Genomic DNA, 23238 nt, shown 5'->3' with positions numbered 1-23238 from the left:
ATGTATGCTTTTCAGACTGCTGAAATAAGAAAGTGCAGGTTAGCTTCCTGAAAACCGCTGACAGAATGTTAAAGAGCTCCCTAAAGGAAATTTTGCAGTTACCCACGGATACACGCAATAGTGCTCTGCATTCTGATTTAAGATTCAAAGACCTCGGACTTTTCAAAGCAACCTGGGAAGTACATGTGCAACAAATAAGCGCATGCAATGCTCTTCGCTGAGCCAGCAATAGCTACTTTTTAAAGATGTGTGATCTGTCATTCGAAACGATGCATTATTTACAGGTCCTCAACATCACAGACGTTAACAGATTCTCCAATAAAGGCAGCGACCTTCCAAATCCAAGAAAAATCTGCCAAGAACTAAGAAGCTGTGAATGGTGCTCTTTGCCTCAGCAGGGGATCAGTGTAGAGCTGTATAAAGGGTACACTCCGGCCAACAATAGGATTAAGCATCACCAAGGACTTTCTTGTAGTGAATCGTGAGAGGGAATCAAGATGTCAACTGTTTCTGCAGTATGAACTATTCTGGGCAGAACTCAAGACGGAAACCTCTGTTGCAGATGTGTCGGAGAGAAAGAAACACAGGCTCACATTCTGGGTTCTTGCCCCTACGGCGAAGTTCTGAGAAACTCGCGTCACCCCAAGAAGATAAGATCTCTTACTGCAGAAGAACTCCAAAGTAAAGACTTAAGTGTACATGAAGAAGTCCATGGTTTGTCTATGACAGGGAATATAAGACGAATTGACATAATTGCCTTTAAAGGTAACAACAAGAAAGGCTTCGTTATCAATTCGATCATTCATTATCGATTCGAGCACCATGTCGGCCAGTCTACTGAAGTCCACCTTGAAAAGCAGAACAATTACGTGCCCACCATACCGTTCTACAAAAATAAATTCCAGCTGAATGATATAGTGATTATCAGCCCAATGGTTGGTGCTCGTGGCAGAATACCTGCCTTGTTTATAGAATTCTGGAAGAAATTTGATCTGCCTATGAACAGCATTGAAAGAATAGTTACCACCACCATACGTGGATCAGTACACATCCTGAGATCTCATTTGTTCGGTCCTCCATATTTTAAAAAAGTCCACATCACTGCTATATTTCTATATGATAAAACATTCTGTACCTTGATACGCTTTACTTTGTCCATTGTGGCAACCCGTAATTGCAAGAAGTCGTTGAGTCGTTCAGTAAATATATATGAACTAATTGATCTGTCTGGAAGTTACTTTTATTATATTGTTTTGCTAATCTATCTGTCTTTGTAGTAGATTTTAACTTGTTTTTTTTTCACGTGATTTTTCACGGTGGCTTGCAAGACATTGTAGATAGTACAAGTGTTACTTCTACTTGCGTATATCTGTTGTCATTCCCAACGTATAGATCTTCACATTCATTTGACAGACAAAAATTTTATGTATTATGGGAGATGACTTAGAGGATGTTTTTTTTTTTTTTAATACTAAACATCACACTAGCAAATTGAGGGTTTCTGGTGACGGAAGAATGGGAAAGGGCTAGGATTGTGATGATATCGGTCTTGTCCTGAAGGTACAGCCCAAGCATTTGCCTTGTGTAAAAAATGGTAAACCACGGAAAACCATCTTCAGGGCTGCTGACTGTGGGAATTCGAACCCACTATCAGCCAAAAGCAAGCTCACAGCTGCACAACCCTAACTGCCCAGCCAGCTCACTTCATGACCTAAATGTTAGGCACATGTAAGAGACAAGCAAGTCATATATTATTCCAAGTTTATTTGAAAGAATGGAGTATATTTTAAGTTCTTCCTTTCCTCAAGGAATTGCAAGACATTGTAGATAGTACAAGCATTACTTCTACATATATCTGTTTTGTTTTTTTCACATCCTCTGGTATGAAGAGGATGGCAGAAGACAGGAGAGCATGGAGAGATGCCTTGCGAAAACCTGCCTGTGGGTAGAACACACGACGATGATGATGATGATGATGGAGTAGGTCTAATCAATCTCTTTGGAGATATAAATACATTTGGAGATATAAATACATTTTTTTTTAATTAACCCTTTGCAGTCCAGTTTGTATTGCAAGTTCTGGCAGCCTGGACCTTATTCATTTTAAATGTTTGTCTTAATTAAGAGAAGGAATAGAAGTCACCTGAAATTTGAAGATGATGTATGGGCTTTTACCCAGTTGCTTAGAGTAGTCACTTTTTGTGTATTTGGCCCATTCTTATGGATGTCCTTCCTGATGCCAACCCTTTGTGGAGGGATGATGTCACTGTTGTGTGCTTATGTGCTATTTGGTAGTGTGATGTGTAGTGTGTGTATATAAAGATGTGTATTAACCTTTTTGATGCCAGGCTGTAATGTAGTGGTTGCGCTAAGAATGCCTAGACAGTTTTAGTGAAAATGTACATACTTACGAACATCCTACTTACATTTTTGGTGGTAAAACCCTGTTCTTTTTTCCATAGCACAGAGGTGAATAGAGAACATGTGTCACTATAATTGCAATAGAGTTTCATTTTCTTCATTTTAAAATATACATTTTTTTTTTTTTTTTTTTGAAAAATGTAAACCTCAGATTTGACCTACATTTTACTTTTTACTTTTATTGAGTATTCTTTACCTTTGTGAGGATATTCAGTTAAAATTTTAATTAAAAACTTTAATTTTATACAATTCTTGATAGTACTTTTGTGAGATTTATGAATTTTACAAAATTATGCTCACACAGGTTAAAATACACAATAACCTCTTATTTACTTCAAACACGTGTGGTCAGGAAAGCACTCCCCATTAACTCCTCTTTCACACTTCACACACAATGTTTTTGTTTTCCTCCTCTTCCCAACTCCAGTTTTGCTTCTGGTGCTGCAAACAGCAGAATTTTTTTTCCTTCTTCTCAGGCAGCTTCCGAAGGCATCTCTTACCATTTCCTCAATCTCCTGCTCCACCTCCCGAAGATGGTCCACCACCCAAGTTTTGTTGTGTGTGTTTTTTTGCAGCCACTAATAACCTATTGAATTAATCATGTAATAGTAAAATCTAAGCATGACATTGGCTTAGTTCCAGTAGGGATATTTTCTTTATAAATTATGTACGAGTTCAGAATGATTCTTGAAAATATGTTGAAGCATACTTTCTTCCAGTACTTGACTGTGCGTCTCTCATCCAAGTAGATATATAGCATCATGACTGATTTATCTATTCCCCTCATGTGATTATTGTGTGAGTGGATGATGGCAGGTTTAGTTTCATTATGCACATCACCTCGACAGACACGGTTACAGTTTGATTCTATGGCTTTACTGTATGTTGATATAGTAAAACAGGGAAATGCTGTGATCTTTTTCTCTCTAAAAGCTACTGCAAGAACTGGACCTTGCCGAAAGTACTTTCTTCCCCCTTATGGACCCTAGAACTTACTTGAGAAGGCTTGTGGTAGAAATTTTCTATTGCGACAAATGGTTCCTGTTACAAAAGTTTTCTGTTTGTATAGCTGCTTTGCGAAGGGTATAGACATACAATGACTATCCTTAAAAACATGGTAGCCTTTGTACAGATAATTTCTCATTTTCAATCATTTCATAACTGGATGAGTTAGCCCATGCTTCTAACCATCTGCCTTGTCACTGGAAGTGTGCTTTGCACCACGGTATATCAAGAATTCTAAACAATAATTACTAACTGAATGGCATAACATCCAAAATTTTATGCCCTAACGATGGTGGTCAAATAATGCTTGAGCTGGGTGTGATTTTTTTGTGCCTGCTAAACTCTGGTGGAGAATATAACATAGTCTAAATTCACTATTAGCATGGTCTATCTTGGGTTGAATTTTGGAGCATGGATCATAGCTGGGTTGTCTGGGAGTAGGGTGATTTTTTATTTTCAACCAGATGAAAAAATTTTTGAGGATCAGTTGGATGTAATTTCTGGGGAACATATCATGAAACCATGGCAATAGCTGTGAAGGGGTTGTAAACTAATATGATGCAATTGTGGGTCATCTAATGAAACCCATGTTTAGATGAATACTTTCATTTCACTGAGAGTGACATTTTTCCAATCTCTAGCTCTACAAGAAGGTGACAGATTGGCATGGGTCTGGAGAAAACTATTTGCATATCTATTGGTTTCAGCTACAAATTATTTCAGAAGACAGATTGTAAAAATAATAAGGCAATGGTGCAGAATTTTGTGGTGGCACATGTTTTGGTCTTTGAAGTTCATGATAACCAAAGCCAGTATCAGGCAGATTAGCAATGTTACCTGTAACTTCTTCCCGGTGTCTGTCCGAATTATCAACATGCTTGGAGGCAAGATCTGACTGTTCACGTTCACTATCAAAACTATTAGGAATTATTCTTACCTGTGTTGGAGACATTGCCCAGGCAGCGGACTTGCAGAAATATCACTGTTATCAGAAGATGTAGTCATCGCTGTCATCAAATGATAAATCACTCTCTGATGAAACACTTAATGTTAGAACCTTGTGTATTTCATTATCTTTCATATACTTGTCCATCTTTACACTATCAAAGGTGAATAAACAAACGTATTAAAAAGCAAGATAACAAGGAAGTGACATTAAGCGGTTGAATGCAGGGCTACCGTACACAAAACTTGCAATGTGTCAAAAGAAAGTTTTTATAAAACTTCACTGATATCAATATTTCCAAAGAGTAAAAGCTTCAATATTTCCGGTGGTATTACTTATGCTGCCATTATGCAGCAGATATTGAAGACAGTGGCATAAGAAAAACATGGGTGACAGATTGGCCCCCGTCATTTTTAGCAGCAGCTCACATGTCCGGTAGATCGGAACTATAAGAGTAAAGACGATCACAAATTCCCAGTCCTCAAGCTAGAGGAATTAACCATATGCGGGAATTGAACCTGGGGCCTTCTGAACCAAATGCCATTCAGTCAGGAATCAGACATGGATTGAACAACTATTATTTAGTCTAAGATGTTTATAATACATTTTACACTTAACCCTTCCAGTCAGAGATGAAGATTCACTCATAATACTGTTCGACTCGTAGGCTGAATGGTCAGCGTACTGGCCTTCGGTTCAGAGGGTCCCGGGTTCGATTCCTGGCCGGGTCGGGGGGTTTTAACCTTAATTGGTTAATTCCAATGGCTCGGGGGCTGGGTGAGTGTGGCGTATTCAAGATTAAAAATCATCCTAGGTAGGGCCCTGATCTTTACAGACATGCAGGTCGTCTAATAGGCCGTCTACTAGAAAAAGACCTGCACCAGGCCTCTCCGGAGGCCATACGCCATATTATTACTCATAATACTATGATCTGTACTTTCACCTTCACTTGACAGTTGTTGAAATTAGTCATCTAAACTGCTTAAATAATCACTGTACAAATACATTCGCATCATTTTATCGTCTTCATACTGAATCATTTATTTCAGTACTATGCCGTGTGTAAATGCTTCTGTGAAATTCTTATTTTCCTACACGTGTGGGGTCGCGGGTGTGAACTGCGTCGCACATGTGGATTTGGCCCTGTTTTACGGCTGGATGCCCTTCGTGACGTAACCCTGTATGGAGGGATGTAGTCACTATTGCATGTTTCTGTGGTTGTTGGTAGTGTGGTATGTTGTCTGAATATGAAGAGGAGGGTGTTGGGATGGACACAAACACCCAGTCCCCAAGCCAGAAGAATAAAGCAGAAGCAGATAAAATTCCTGACCCGGACTGGAATCGAACCCGAGACCCTCTGAACCGAAGGCTAGTACGCTGACCATTCAGCCAACGAGTTGGACTAAATGCTTCTGTGAACAAAATATAATATCTACAGATCTGATTGTTGTAGCTACAACAAGACCAAGAGATTTCAAGTTGAGTAGCCACTTCTTCAATTGTTATTTGCCTGTTGCCCTGAATAAGCCCATCTGAGCATTGAACAGTCACCAGTGTCACATTTACATGCGGCTGTCCCTAACGTTCAAGATCTGACATTCTTTCTTTACCTTGTTGTGACACTGGCTGATCCTCAATCCCCATTGTTCAATTCTTCTGTTCAGTATATTCAGCTGTTCTTGTATATCTTCCTCATCATCTCCCCAGTTCACATCATCATCCACCAACATCATTATATTCATTCTTTCCTCTCTATACCGTATTTACCCGAATAATCCCCACCGTCGAATAATGCCCACACCCTCATTTTAAAAAGGCTCATTTTGAAAAAATGAAATCTAAAATTCCTTTCATCGAAAGAGTAACTTAGGCATAAACAAATATTTCGTATCACTCCGCGAAGTCCACATGGTCTTTACGCAAATATCACTGCTATGAAATATATTTTCCATGAAAATGAACAAGTAGGTCTACTTACGTGACAGGTATTTCATTAATCTGAACTTGCAATAGGCTCAATTCCCTGTAGATGGGAAGATTCATTGTCTCTTGCATCACCAGAATCCTCTCCTAAATTACTTACAAGTTCGTCAAACTCCACATCTAACGCCCGTAGGCAACTGGAATATCTAATTGAAAGATAAAATCACAGCGACGAGTAATATGATCAAGATTATGCAATTAATAAACGTCCTAGATGGATAAAAGAACGTGCGACATATTTCTAGGACTACGGCGACTCTAATTTTCAGACACATTTTAGTTTATCTAAAACTTCCGAACATAACCTGGAATTCTCAACACATAGGTAGGCCTAAAATGAATTCTCGATTATAGCTAATATCTTGTACGGTACACGACTGGGTGACTTTTAATGAAGAATGAAGGAATACTGACTTTTTTTTTTTTTTGAGTGACGTACAATGTGTAGGCTATAATTGGTTTTTCTTATTCCCTTTGTTAATGCTTTCTGCCACCAAGTTCAATAACAATAAGAAAAACCAATTATAGCCTATACGTTGTACGTCACTCAAAAAAAAAGTCAGTATTCCTTCATTCACTTGAATTAGACACACCGGCAAAATCTGATGTTAGTTTTGCGCTACAGTAAAACCTCGTTAATTCAAAGTCTTTGTAATACAGAAATCAGACTTCCAATTATGTGATTTTGAATTAACAGCCATCTTCTAATTCAGAAATGCCAACCCTCACCAGTTTTTGCAGATTTTGCTTTTTTGCATACTGCCTGCTATGTGGCAAAGTCAGTTTAGAATTAAAAGTCTGAATTGTTTTCTGTTTTAATATGACATATGGGGACAGTTTTCTTCCATCTGCGATTGCACGAAGCATAACTGTACACTCGGCATCGAAAACTAGGTGAGCCAGGAGTGTGTTGACAACCTTGACGCAAATAAAACCTGCATCCCAATTTCGTGCCTCGAATTTAAAAAAAAAAATTGCGGGGATTATTCCGTAAATACGGTATATTCTTTCCTTGCCTTTACATTAAAAGTGAAGGCGGGACAGGTTTTTCTCCGGCTACTCCGGTTTTCCCTGTCATCTTTCATTCCAACAACACTCTCTAATATCATTTCATCTCATTAAACGTGACAGCACACTCCGTTGTCTTAGCCCATTGTCAATTCCAAACCATTCTGATCTACCCAGTGGTGTCTTTACACTGCTGCAACAGTTATAATTTATATTGCTTTTATCATTGTATGAAGGCATACGAAAAGAGCTGAATGTGCAAAAACTGTCGTATGCCTTTCCTAAGTTTATAAAAGTCATTGCTGTACACTTGCATATTCCCAACTCTTTTCCACGATCTGTCTCAGAATGAAAATGGGTTCCACTGTTGGCCTTCCACTTCCGAATCCAAGTTGTTCCTCTTGTAACTGACTTTCTACCTTTTCTCTAATTCTTCTTTCCAGTATCCTTTCCATTATCTTCACAACATGGGAGATGATGGTGATTCCTCGTTTTTTTATTGCACATCTTATCTTTTACTATCTTGAATAGTGGTATTATAATCCCGTTTTCCCAGTCCTCGGGCAATTTTTTCTCTCCATACACACTTGAGTATTCTATTAGTCCACTGGAGTCCCACTGGTCCTGGAGCCTTCATCATTTGTATGGCTACTTCATCTATTCCCACAGCTTTCCCCATCTTCATCTTTTGAACTACCCATTCCACCTCTGTCATTGTAATGACTGAATCCTTCTCTGCTACTTCTATTCCTGCTGCCTGGACACCTCCACTGGTATATCACGTTCAGCAGTTCACTAAACTATTATTTCCATCTGTTCATTATCTCTTAGAGCTTCCGTGGTTCTGGCTCCCATAGTTCAAATCTTCCTTTTTCTCCCGGGTGTTTTTTTTTGTTTTTTGTTTTTTTTCAAACTCTCTTCGCTGGCATGTATCTTGCTGTAATCTCTTCAGTCTTTCATATTTTCCATTCCTTCCAAGATTTCCTTTACTTTATCTTTCACTCTATCATGGTTCCAAATCCCAGTCACTCCATGTGAGATTTGTGCTGGACAAAGTGGAGGCAGGACAGGTATTTCTCTGGTTATTCCGGTTTTCCCTGTCGTCTTTCATTCCAGCAACACACACTAATATCATTTCATTTCATCTGTCAGCCATTAATCATTGCCCCAGAGGAGTGTGACAGGCTTCGGCAGCCAGCACAATTCCAACCCTCGTCGCTAGATGGGGACTTCATTCATTCCATTCCTGATCCGGTCCAATGACTGGAAACAGGCTGTGGATTTTCATTTTCATTATCTCTTCTGGTTTTGTCAGCATCATTCCTCCTTTATTGTTCTCAAACCCTGTGTTCACCTTTTCATTCCTTGAGTTTCTTATAATTCCAAAGACATTCCCCCCCCCCCCCCAATAGTTCAAATCTTTCTTTTTGTCCCGGGTGAATATAGGCCTATATATTTTTTTTTTTTTTTCAAACTCTCTTCGCTTGCAGGTATCTTGCTGTACTCTCTTCAGTCTTTTGTATTTTCCATTCCTTCCATGTTTTCCTTTACTTTATCTTTCACACTAACATTCCACCATTTTGTCTCTTTCTCTCTTCCCTTTCCTGATGTTCTGCCACAGGTTTTCTCTGCTCACTTTACAAATGCACTCTTAACATTATTCCATTCGCGTTCCACATGACTAACATCTGTCCTTGGTATCAGTTTTTGTCATTCTTTCCTGAACTCTTCCTGAACCTGTTTTTCCTTCAATCTCCAGACCTAATCTCCGTTTTCTCTTGTAGTTGTATGACCTTGCCTACTTTCAACTTTGCGATCACTGCTCTCTGGATACCCTCAGAGGCTTCCTCAGGCCTAGCTGTAACATCCAAAAGATCTTCTTGCTGTCCTTTTTCCACTAATATGGAATCAATCATTTTCGTTCTTCTTCCATACCTGGTAATCTTTCTGGCCATTCTTTCTGAATCATGTGTTTCCTATTATTAGTTGGTTCCTCTGGCAAAAGTCCGTTAGCATATCCCCTTTTTGATTCTAGTTGCCATATCCATATGGCCCCAGAATCTCTTCTCTTCCCAATAATGCGTTCAGATATCCCATTATAATTTCTTCCTTGTCTTCTGTATATTTCATCAAGGAATTGTTCTGTATTCTTTTCTCTTTTTGCAGTTGTGGAGCATATACTTGGACCAGATCGCATGTTCCTGTCTCAAACCATATCCTTGCTATGATCATTCTGTCATTGATCTTCTCCACCTCCTCCACAAATTCCATAACATCCTTTCTAATAATAATTTCTCCTCTGTTTACTGTATTCTGTCCTCCACTTTAAAACAGCCTGTACCCTTCCCCTCTTCCTCTCCGTTTTGTTTCACTAAGACCAAGGAAGGCTATGTCCTTGTCTTTCATGAACTCATCAGCTCGTCAGTCCTGTCTGTGAGGGTTAGGATGTTGACTGTCCCGATTCTGATATATTGTGATACTGGTCGCAGACTTCTCACAGATCTCCCAGTACTGAAGAACTGCGCACCGCTTGCAGGGGATGCCCTACCATTTTCTGAGGCCTCATCATATTTGCACTCATTTTAGGCTTTTATTACGATGGGTTCACCGCTCCCAAAGCAATTTTAGAGCTCCGGCCAGCAAGTGATGAGGCCGCTTCTAACACGGAGTACAGACACCTTCTGCAGCCACCCGTAACCTGGAGACACTCTGCTTAATGAGTTCCAGTGTAATTTCCTGCACTGAGAGGACCATCACGCCACCTTAGAGAACTCATCTGCCCGAAACCATTGGTCCTCTTACAGGGTCGAGTTGTTTCTCTCCACGCAACACTTGGTGCCGAGTCGCTGACTGTATGGTCTACTACATAACCATAGCGAACTGGAGTGGTACTAAATCTCAAAAATATGCTCGTTTTAGATTGTTTTCACAGGCACACTACTCAAGAAGTGCAAAAAATATTTTTGAGTACAAGTAGAATGGACTTGTTAATAATTCCTGTAGGCCTGTCATCCATTTTCCAACCACTCAACGTATACATTTACCAACCTTTTAAGGCAGCAGTGACAACAACTGTACGAGCATTGGATGTATATGAAGCCCACGAATTTATGCTTACCGGTGAAATCAAGTGTCCTGAAGTGAGGCAGATTTGCAGATGGATAAAATGTGCTTAGGATTCCATTCCTCTTAAACTGATGCAGAAGAGTTTTAAGTAATGCGGGATCTCTAATTCCCTGGTTGGAACAGAGGAGAATGATGATGGTGGTGATGAAAATACTGTGATTCTGCCAGTATAATGAAAGCTAACAAGATTATAGGTAAGGGAGCATGTAATTACCACTATCAGTGTACCATATCTATATTTTATTTTTTATATTTCCACTCAAATTTAGGATGAACAATTGCAGTAGTATTTTTCTATTGCAGGATGCTGTTACTTCAGTTGTACTGTTACATTGTTAGTTTTGTGCGACTTCTGTACATCACTAAATCATGTACTGTTTATAATTTTTATATATTAATAACTTTTTCTAATAAAGTAAGTCAAAACTATATCATTTTATGTTTTTCAAAATCATCCTTCCTAAAAGTAGGGTGTGGGGATTATTCACATAAATATGGTTCATTGGCATAACTTTCAGATTTCTCAAAATTAAAGAAACGTAATCTCTCTCTTTCTTGCTCGCATAAATAAGTCTTTGACTGTCTTCAATACTCATGATGAAATAAAGTGGATTTGAATGTATGCCAGATAAATCACAGTATCAGAAAATTTGAATTTGAAAATTAAAGTAATCAAGCTCTTTAGGCCTTCTCAATTGTGAAATTACCTTTATTTTTCCCCCACTATGACACACTAGTCACCAGAGTCTTGGAAAGATGTAGCAATCCAACTGACGAGTGCCCTGTCATACTGAAGCAAAACACTTGTAACTTCACAATATTGAAAAGTCATGGTGAGTTTGAATACTTGAATAAACTTCCAATTTCTTTGCAATCATTTAAGAAAAGGCTAGGAAAACAACAGATAGGGAATCTGCCACCTGGGCGACTGCCCTAAATGCAGATCAGTAGCGATTGATATGATTTGTAGTGAGTGGAATTAAGTTATGGTTCTCTTCGTGGAACTATACATTTGACATTTAAAAATTATCTAAGTAGACTGTAGGATGAAGTTACGTGGGTTTGCAATGTTTCCCATTGTAATATTAAAAATAAAGACCTGTGGAAAAATATTAGAACAGGTACTTGAACTCTTGAATGATCCTTAACTTAAATAATGTTCCAAGCAGAAGGTATTGTTAACTTACGGATCTCATTGTCTGTGGAGAGAGAATATAGTCAGCTCTATAAAAAGATGTTTCAAAAATTATCATTCACTTTGCTTCTACATCTTCATGAGCAAGATTTCGATCTCAGACTTAAGCTCACCAGCACCAGTATGCATCCAAACATTGAACGGCTGTGCAAGAGTCGGCAGGCTCATTCATCCCATATAAGTAAGTACCGAGAACGTTTATTTTATTTTTCAGTTGTTAAGGTAAATACACAAATTATCTTCTGAAAGACTGGCTTATAGACCTTTATTTATTATAAAATATACGGATTGCCTTCAGTTATTAAAAAATGTGTATTTTTGTATTACTGTTAATCCTGGTGTAATAATATGAACATTTTAATAAATACCATTCTAAAAGTGATAATATATTGGTATTATATTTAATTCAAGAGATCAGAAAATATGATAAAATTCCTTTTCAAGACAGCAAGCTAGAGTGCCCCATTGAACTTCTTAACTAATAAAGATGGTCCCCATCTGAAAGTAGTTATTAAATATATGGATTCTTGCTAGTTTCATGAGGAAACCTGCTATCCAAAGTCAAAAGATTACACTTTTAACCACAATAACGTATGACAATGAAACCGAACACATTGGTGCCACCAGTTTTGTGAGTTCTTGACCTACCAACTGATTGCGTTTGTTGAGATGGGTCTGAGTATTTTATCACCATGGACAGTCTGTTTTTAGTTTTGGTTTACTTTACAGGGCTTTGAATGATTGTCCTGTGTATTACATTTATTAATTTACAGGTGTAGTCTTAAACCTTTTGCGCACAGCAAAATTCCTTTACTATACTTATTTTGTATACTTCTCTGTGAGGATCTATCTATCTTGCAGATTAAATGAAAGGAAGAACTTTCCATATCCCATTAATAGAGTTGCAAAATATCTTGATGTGTCGTCATAGCTGTAAAGCACCTTGATGGGCGAGGGATCTGAAGTCAGCCACATGTTTCCAAGATAGCCTGTTTTGTTCAGCTGGGATGTTTCCTCTGTCTCTGCTTCTTTCTTCCTCTAGTAAATTAATAGTAATCAAGAATTAATTTGCTATTGATCAGTTTTTTATTTAGAATTCTTTCAGGTTTTATCTATGTAGATTACAATAATTCCAAGCCTGCTTACCCTCCTTCTTTATATATAATTACACTGGATTTTTGGAGTAAGTAAGCTGTTTTATGCAGCATTTAGCTATATATCATTTTTGTGATATTATGGTCCAAACTAAGAAATATAAAACCAGTATAGTATCTATTGCATTTAGTAGCAGTTCTTGCTATCAGCATAAAAGAGCGAGCAAATCTAAATGTGTTAAATTGAATTTTAATTTATTGCAGAAGAGAGTTTAAACAATTAAATGCTTGTATTGTAAAGAATACTGTAATACATCCCCTTAGCTTGGATTAATTTTTGTAATGTGTCATTTTGATCTATTTTGCCCAGGCTTTATTCATGCCTACCTTGTGCTTCTGATCTACAAGCAAAAGTAGACAGACACCCGAAGTGTGCGTTTGCAAATTTCCTTTTTTCTACATTTATATTGTGTTTTTAGTTACTCGCATTCTAGAGAGGCACATCTTTTGATTGTAGGTTAGTAATGTGTAACATAAAAAATCTACTGAACTGACCATAATAGTAATACATTACAGCAATAGGTTGAAAATACACTTAATTTTCTGTACCTGTATCCAAAGTTGATACTTCACAAATAGTTTCTCTTTAAGTTATTTGAAATAACATTTAAGGACAATGTAAGTGGTGTCAAATTACAATTTTTGGAACTCTTTCAGCTAACATGTGTTTGTTTCGTATGGTCAAAATTCCGTTTTATATAATTTTCGTTCATTAATACAATTTTTAACTTGCGCTGTATGCTTTCCTAGGTCTATAAAAGATTTTGCTGTCCCTTTCTGTAGAATGGCATATTCTGAGAGTTGATAAGTAAACATAATATTGTTAATTCAGTTCAATTTCTCTACCACATTAATAGATGCCACTCTTTACTACAGTGTGTATCATGAAAGAGAATGTAATTTCTAACAATTTCTTTGTATATATTCATAACTGAATTTTTTAAAAGTATTGTATGAAGAATTGTTAGAATGAAAGGAACTAAATTCTATACTCGCTTACCTGTTGCTATGTTCTAGTTCTTCAAAATGTCCTTCATTGCTTATGACAGTCTGAAAGTGCATGTTTAATTGATGTGTAACTTTTCCGTTATTTTAATATCACCTTGTTTGTTCCACTCATAAGTCAGCATATCACACTTGTATATTGTAATTGTAATCTCAATATTGCGTAAATATTAAGAAGCATATACAGGATCTAATTCGAAGATATGTTCTTCAGTATTACTTTTGCTTGCTGTTTGTATTACCGGTTATAATGAGTCATAGAATGGAGTTATTTTTATTTGCGAATACACTGCTTATCCTGATCATTAAAACAAATTTACATACAGTGTAATTCTTTTTTTACCTATACAAGCTGTTCATTTAGCAGTTTGCTAGTGCAGTGTCGTCATTACCTTTTGTATTTATTCAGCCTTATTTGTAATATGAAGAATATACAAGTATTTCTGGATAACTGGATTCATTGCTTTAACCTATATTCTTCACCATAATGTGGCTACATTTCATATAAAAGAAGTCTGTCCTCATAAATTTGGTAATATGTCAAATTTTGATTTTACAATATTTGTAGTATACGTTCAGTATGCTGAACAGAAGATAAATTTTCATTCTAGTAATAAATTTATGATTTTACCCAGTTACCCTAGTCCTGTTACCCTTTTTATGGTTTATACCAAAGTATTTACAGATCATTGTGAATAATTGTAGCTAATATATATTTTGTAAGTTGTAAATTACTTTTGTTTTATTAAACACCCTTTAAATAAAAGGATGTTCTGTTTGAACTTCATTTTGTTTATGCACTGTATATATTGTATGTGATCTGTTCTGTGTGTTATGCATTACCTGCTTCATTGTATTACATACATTTTATGTACCTTTTGTTTTATGTCTGTCTGGTAGACTGGATGAAATGGCATAAGAGGATGGCTAAAAGATACATTTTTTCGGTTAACAACAATTACTTAGGTGAGAAATGTACATTTTCAAAATTAAACTTATTTATAAAAATCACAGAAAAATCTTCAAGTAGGCTTACTTATTTGCTTCATACAACAGAAGATTGAAAAGTGATCTTACTTTCTGCCACAAGATTGATAATTTGACAAAATACTATGCAAAACAGTGTATCTTGTCACCAGCTTGCTTGGCTCTATCTTCTTCATTAAGGTCTGTTTTGAGGGGCATGTAATCAGAAGCACACCGTTAAATGTATTCTGTCCTGTGAATCTTTTATCAGTTGGCACTTCCATTATACCCTCTGTTGTGGATTCCAACTTTCTATGTCAGAGCTAAGAAAGGTATTGCATCGTAAATTTGCTGATTTACTTTTCAGTTCCTCATAACAGTCTTATCATAAATTCTATTTTATGATTTTTTACTTAAGATGGTCACAAATACAGTGAACACTGCTTGTTATGATCACTCTGGGATGCGGATAATTTTATAACAGTAGCCGAAAAATAAAAATTGATAGGTAGCCTACTGTATTTATTCATAACCTACATACACTATAATGAAACTCTGATTCATAACCTACATGCACTACAATGAATCAGATAAACGTACACAGCACTGCAATAATGTTAACAGTTTTCAGCTACATAAAATAGTCTCTAATTGTTGTTTGTTTCTGGTTGTCTCTCAAAAGTCCATTAATGAATCTTTCATATTCATGATGCTTTTGGAAGCCCCCTGACCTACCTTGTCGCATATCATCTAGCGCCTGTCGCATTTCAGCATTCATTGGTGTTCGGTAAGTTTCGGCATCATCAGCATTGCTGTCTTCTGCTCCGTGTTTTTCACCGCTCATATCTAATCTGTTTTTTTTTTTTTTTTTTGGCATCTGTAATTATGCCCTCATCAGTGTTCACCCATTCCTGAAATTCATCTTCCCTTAAGCCTGTTGGACAAAGTTCAGCATTCTCCTTTACTTCTGGTAACTTTCTTAAAATCCCCCATGTCGGAAAGAGTTCCTTATTGTATGTGCTGAGACATTATCCCATGACATGGCTAGAATTTGCAAGGCATCGAGAAGGCTGGTTGTTTTGGCAAAGGCATTGGTGCTAGTTTTAAGCGAGTCCTCTATGTTTTCCAAGATTTTTGTGCGCATTTCATGGCAACACACTTTCATGGTGCGAATGATTCCTTGATTGCATTGAATTAATGAATTCGCCGGTAAGAAAACCACACCGATGTTCTTGAGCTCACAATTTACAATGTGTGCTGCTCAGCTGTCAACCAGCAGTGTAAAAATGTTTTTTTTTTTTTTTTAGGTTGGGAGCGGTTTTTTTATGTACTCTACTCGCATACTTAAGAACAAAATCCTTGAAAACAAATGTGATAACATAAACCGAATATATGGTCACAATAAACACAAGATTTTCAATGTTTCAATATATCTCCGTGCGGGACTTTGTAAAAGTGATAATATAATACGGTTGATAACATTATCCGTGATTACATTAAACGACGTCCATTGTATTTTAATATCTCAACTAAGTGCTGCACAGACACTCATCAATCACAGTTGAGAATTACCTACCACCTGTATTGTGCATAAAGCACATCGTAACCCCTTCACATCTGTGCCTGCCATCCCAGAACAATTAATGGACTCCCTGCAACATTCGTTGTTATCCTGCACCGTTGATCAGAGACTAGCAGCAGCCAGACTAGGGAATTACTGCCCCATGTGTATGCTGCCATTAACACTACACACAGCTGAGTTCGGAGTGGTGCCTTGGCCTGGGATGCATGGACTGCTGATAAATGGGATCGCATTGTGTTTGGCGATGGATCATGGTTCTACACACCCCGGATCACCGTCATTTGCGAGTATGGTGGTGAGCTAGGGAGAGGTCCTATTCTACCAGTGTTTTGGAGAGGAGCAGTGGTATTGCTCCTGGCGTCATGGTTTGGGGAGCTATTGGGTATGACTTCAGGTCACGGCTGGTAGTGATCGAGGGAACTATCATGGCACAACGGTACGCTACAGACATCCTGCGTCCTCATGTGTTACCTCTCATGTGACAGTATCGTGATGCTATTTTTCAACAGGGCAATGCTCATCCACACACAGCACGTGTCTCTATGAACTGTCTGTGTGATGTTAAGGTACTCCCGTGGCCAACAAGATCCGAGATCTGTCCCTGATAGAACATGTATGGGACCAGCCCGGGTGTCAACTCGTGCCAGTATCCAGGATATCAAGGACCAGTTACAACAGTTGTGGGCCAGCTTTCCTCAGGAGAAGATACGGAGGCTTTGTAACACCCTTTCCAACAAAATCAATGCATGCCCAGAGGGAGTGCAACTTCATACTGATAAGTGGGCTGGTACTGCCAAGTTCTTTGTAAATTTGACTTTGTAATTTGTAATCACTGAAATAACATCACCTACTCTCTCAATACATAAAGTTTCATGTCATTTCTTACTCACCTTCTGGGTGCTTCATGTTTTTTGTTAGGCAGTGTATTTTAAAACACTGTCACATTATTGGTGAGTATGATTTCAACAGCAATGAGCATTTAAAATTAGAAAGTGTTCTAACATCAACGGTTTGTTGTCACTTTCATGTGAAATTGAGGACAAGTTTATATTGTTCTGAATTTTCAGTTTTTCCCCTCCAAAGTTAGAGTTTCAAGCACTTTTACGACCTTTTCTCATATTAATATGGATAAATAAATGGGTAATCAAACAAAATGAGCCTGTTAAAAGATGAAGGCTGGAATTTGAAAGTGAGATTATCTCTTGCGTTGCGGAGTTTACACTGATAGTGCACATGATACGACAAGCAAGCATAGTGGTACGCAAGGCCCCACACCGCTGGCTGCGATGTACCGCCATGTTGCGGGCGCTCCTCAGCTTGACGCAGAGATCGTATGGAATTCATGCTTTAACTTACATTTCGCACTCATGAAAGCATTCGCCTTATAAAATTAATGACAGCCTGCACAGACTACCATGTACACATGCAATATACATAATATCAAGACTGTGGTAATATTAAAATATACTTCTGTATAAAAACTGAACAATCTACACAAATCCTTTGGATAGCCTATAAGCGGCGCACCTAAAAAAGAAACATTTAGCAGACTGAATAAGAAAACTGAAATATACACTACTACAAAAATACACTAGCGGTGCCTCGAAAATGATCATGTCGCTCACTTTAATATAAGGGTCATGTTTGTAACTGATGTGTTTGAACATTGTACGTATGGCAAGAAGGCCAGACTCAAAGGACGAGAATCACGTGGCAATCTGTCTCATGAGAAACCTAGGATCAACAGTTTTTTAGCTTTATTAAAAATATGAAGACATGTTCAAAAAGTGGTCTACAACTTAAGTAAGATTACATATCGCGATATAAAAATTACCTGTCTCTCATCAGACTGGAGAACACATAAATTAAATATTTACAAACTCCTGTACCGATAACAATAATCTTCAGTATCAACAAAAAAGGAAACCTGTGAAATAAAATCTTTCTATGAAAGGTACATAGCTTATGATTCCTCTCAGATAAGTCATTACAGCAAGTTTTACTCAATTAACTGAATAGATTGTTTAAAAAGTACATGACTGCAGAAATCTTTCTAAAACAATCAAATACATGCTTTATCATTTTCTGAATATGAAGTGCCAGCTCTGCGGTGTAGAGGTAGTGTGTTTACTTCTTACCCGGAGGCTCCGGGTTCAGTCCCCGGCCAGGTCAGAGATTTGTACCCGGATCTGAGTGCTGGTTCAAGGTCCATTCAGCATACGTGATTACAATTGCAGAGCTATCTGACGGTGACATAACGGCCGAGAGGATTCGCCGTGCTGACCACATGACACCTCGTAATCTGCAGGCCTTCAAGCTGAGCAGCGGTCGCTTGGTAGGCCATGACCTTCTGGGTCTGTTGTGCCATGAGGTTTGGTTTGGATATGAAATAACGTAATTGGATGAGTAGAAGTTAAATTATCATGTTTGTGTGATTTGAATTTAGGTAAATGCTGCCTGACATTCGCTACACTGGTCCTAGTCTTCTATTGTGTATTTCTTAAAATGAAATTAATGTCTAGTGTTAGTTTGAGTTTCTCTGCGTGGTTTAGGCTTAAGTTTTATTTTTTACAATTTGCTTTACGTCGCACCGGCACAGATAAGTCTTATGGCGACGATGGGATAGGAAAGGCGTAGGAGTGGGAAGGAATAGCCCGTGGCCTTAATTACAAGTACAGCCCCAGCATTTGCCTGGTGTGAAAATGGGAAACCACGGAAAACAATCTTCAGGGCTGCCCACAGTGGGGTTCGAACCCACTATTTCCCGGATGCAAGCTCACAGCTCTGCGGTCCTAACCGCACGGCCAACTCGCCCGGTTAGGCTTAAGTAAGAATGTTATCATTTAAGATGTAAAATCCTCCTCATAATATTATCTTCTTAAATATTACTGCTTTTACAAACTCATTCTGAATTAACATTATCTGAGCACATAAAAATTGAAAGTGCGTTCTAATTTTTCTCTGATATGAGCCCCATGATTTACACCAGAAAGAAAATAAAATGAAATTGAAAGTAAAGCACTTGCAAACAAAAAAAGATTAATATCATAGTGAAAAGTTAATTTGATTAACGTTTTCTAATGCAGACTAGAATTAACAAGATTATAATGAGCTTTGTTTAGACTTTATATTGTCAGATTTTTCTGGAATAGCGTATTAACAATTGTATTCTTTTATTATAAAGCAAGTCGGAATATGAGAAATTAAGACATACGATACTAATAAATCATTTTTCAGATAATTGATCATTTGAAGCAATACCTTACCCTAATATTAGAAGGTTTTATCAAGTTGAATCCATCATATCTTACGGATTCTAGGCCCAGGTATATCAAATTTCTACTCACAGGTGAAAAGAAATACCAGATCCCTTCTGATAGCAGCCTGTACAAATGAAGGCTGCACAGAAATTCACCCTCGTGAATATCTTTCCATTCCATAGGTAATGCCTAACTTTAGGCCTAATATTGCCAATCAATTTAACTAACGTAATGTACCAGCTCCCACATTCCTTGAAAATATTATCACTCCGTCACATATAATACCAAACCAGATCCACTAAGTGGCATGATTCAAATTGAAAACATTCAAGGGTCTGTAAACATTACCACGTGCTAGCCATGCATTCGAAGCTAAAGCGCCCGCAACATGGCGATGCGCGAAAGTGTTCAATATTCCGTTTAGCATCAGCGCGCTCTGTGAGTCTAGATAAGTAATATTAAAGTCTTTGGTGGTATGGATGCCTAGAACAGGAAGATGATACAATAAAGTTGTTGTCAATAGCATGAATCTCAGCCATACGGCAGAAAAAATAATCCTGAATACTTGTAGGATTTTCTTATGCATGAAGTTAATTTACCTGTATTTTATTTGTCTTCTGGCCCTTTCCACCAGTTCAATGAAGTCATCTTTATTAAAAAACTATTTTCATACAAAAATGAGAACATTAAAAGAAAGCCTCTGTAGATTTTTTAAAGTGACAGGAAGCAAAATAAATTCTGTAAAGAAAAGAAATTGCCTCTTTTTCATCTATGAACATGGATGGCTTGAAGTATCATTTTAAGAACAGGAAAGGCTGGAAAACCCCACTGATGGAGAGTCATACTTAATGCCTGCTACCAAAGATAGATCTTATTGGTGAAAAATAAGCAAAGATACAATGACTAATGATTTGAAGGAGCAACTCGTCGCTTGGTAGGCCAAGGCCCTTCAAGAGCTGTAGCGCCATGGGGTTTGGTTTTTTTGGTATTGTACAATTTTATGTCACAATGTCTTTATCATTGCAAAATTGCCAACTGCGGAGGTGTTATTTCTTCTGTCGAAGCACGTCATTTTATTGGGCCATGAACCTACTAGGCTGACGTAGCAGGAGAGAGGTGATAATCCCAGGTGGCAGATAGGGGGGTCCTAACCGGCGTGCCGGCGGACTTGAGGGAAATAAAATACCTCTCGCGGACCAAACACACAACCCCCTGTGGGTGGGGGACTCAGACGAAGTATACACTCACGGTATTCCCTGCCTATCGTAAGGGGCGACCAAGGTATGATTGTATTAGAACCATGAAACTACTTGTGATTAGTACCACCACGGGGGGAACACCATGGATCACTTTTACTTGCGCGTAGTACCACTGTGTTCGGTACCAAATAGGTTTGTGATTAGTAGGAAAAGGGTACATTGCCGGCTTTTACAGTACTTGTGATTAGTAGCACTATATGAACGACACCATGGTTCTGGCTTGCCTATGATTGGTACCCACTATATGAGGAACACACAGGGCTAGCACAAGTCCCTGTGATTAGTACACTTACGTGATGAATACCATAGGTTTGCGTTGCCTGTAAATGGCACCGCAATGTGCGAAACCCCATAGGTCTGTATTACATGTGCAAATTTCATTTCCTGTGAGTAGTACCTTAGTGTGCGGAAAACCGCGAGTCCACGCTACGTTTGATTAGTACCGCAGCATGACAAATACCATGGTTCTACTTTTCTGGTGATGAGTACCATTATGAGGGGCCAATGACCTGGATTTTGGACCCATCTAGACTACAAGCATCATCGATTCAGTAGAAGCAGTCTCTTGGTCAATAATAGTATTGTTTAACGCTAGTTTCTGGGAATGTGGGGCATTGTGGGTTGGGTTTACGTGGTATGAAGGGTTTTTAATGACATGAACAATAATTGTTCTTAGTTATTTCTCATTGGTATACTTTCAGAGTTAAATATTCTGTTTTAAACTACTTCAATAATTGCCTGTTCTCTGATAAGAAAGGAAAAGGCATTTGGACTTGTATTGGTCCTGAATTTAGTCATCAACTTTGTTAGTGACTTGACTTTTAGAATACTGTTCTGTACGTGGGTGTTGACCCTCATCATGTGTGACCCTGAAAATTGGGACATATATTTTGGAAAATATTTATTGCTTGTATAAATTAAACACAAAATGTTTGTGTGATTTCATATTTTAGAAGCACTCTTCATATATTTCTGGTCTTACAATTTTTCCTGACCATGTTTCCAGTGAACTAGTTTTCATTATCAAGAGACCTCTGGTTATAAGCCTGTCAGAATGTATCTGGTAAATGTCATCCTTCTATGCCTATGTGTGAATGATGTTACCAGGGTTGAGCATTTTAAATATCTTTTTGTAATATCTCCTGTTAAGTTTCTTACATAACTGTGATTAGTAGTCAAAAAGGAAAGAGAATTGAAATTATCAGGTACTGGGAAGTGCATTGTGAGTGAGATTTGCTTACTTGTAGTATTTTGACTCTTTCATTGTGTTAAAATACATATTGATTCAATTGACACCACCAGTGTATGCTTTTCTCATTCTTAATGCATAAATGTTAGACATTATTTTTTAAAGTGAAGGAAAAACAAAATAAAACAGGAAAAAGCCTGTGAATTGGAACATTGATCATAAACTACATTCAGTAACTGGGATGAAGTATGAGAAAGGGTTCATAAACAACTTAAATTAGTGGCTTGGATGATCTGTTAAAATTACATTTTTAATTATTTCTGAATTTTAGGAGACTACAGTATTACTATCATCGTCAACCACGTCAGTTTTTTGCCCGTTGTGATTTTCATAGCAAGAATGACGATTTTATTCTAATTTGAGATGGACATTTACTCCTTGGGACATATATTGTATAACCTATTAAAGTGAGATAAATTACAATAAAACTGCTGTTTTCCTTCAGCCTAATAAGGCTGTTTTGTAGGATTGTGCTGCAAGGTTTATTCTACAGAATAAAATAGCGTATAAATAATAAAGATATTCATATAAATAGGAAAGTGTGTGAGTGATATAGATGTTTGTACAAATAGAAAAGTATATTTGGAGATCATTACACTGGTCAACAACCATTTTGGTGCCAATCATATCTGAGTAATTTTAGGTTGACTTTAGGATGCTGAATTCTAAAATAGCAACAGTTCTGCTAGATTGGCTCTAGTTTGAGTCCTACTGAAAAATATTTTTAAAAACAAGATAATGAACATTAAAAGTATATATACTCACAAACAATATGAAACCGATACCAAATCATTTCAAAGTAAACATGTAAAATAACATATAACACTGGATTCTGTTCTTAACAGAAAGCAACATAGTCTTCACAATTATTGTGTCAAAAAACTGCCCGTATGATTTTCTCCTATGTGAGTGAGGCCGGGACAGTCACATTGGAGATTACAGCAATACCATGCCATCATGTGTGTATCCCATCTTCCTTGATACCTTTCCTCTATAACTTTGATGTCTTGATGGAACCTTTCCCCTTGTTTCTCACTGAAATCGCCAAGATTGCTGGGAAGTCTATTTTAAGTGGCAAT

The 23238-nt window shown here is 37.6% G+C and overlaps 1 protein-coding gene across 1 annotated transcript in view; it reads left to right on the top strand.

Annotated features, from left to right (window-relative positions):
* The window catches only part of Cpsf5 (cleavage and polyadenylation specificity factor subunit 5), a 131037-nt gene that overhangs the window by 42220 nt on the left and 65579 nt on the right, over positions 1 to 23238 (top strand). The gene's annotated exons all lie outside the window — the stretch shown is intronic.

This window comes from Anabrus simplex, chromosome 4 (assembly GCF_040414725.1).
Source record: "Anabrus simplex isolate iqAnaSimp1 chromosome 4, ASM4041472v1, whole genome shotgun sequence".
In the NCBI taxonomy this organism is placed as follows: Eukaryota; Metazoa; Arthropoda; class Insecta; order Orthoptera; family Tettigoniidae; genus Anabrus; species Anabrus simplex.
The sequence above is the reverse complement of the archived record's forward strand: the minus strand, read 5'-3'. Positions and strand labels throughout refer to the sequence as shown.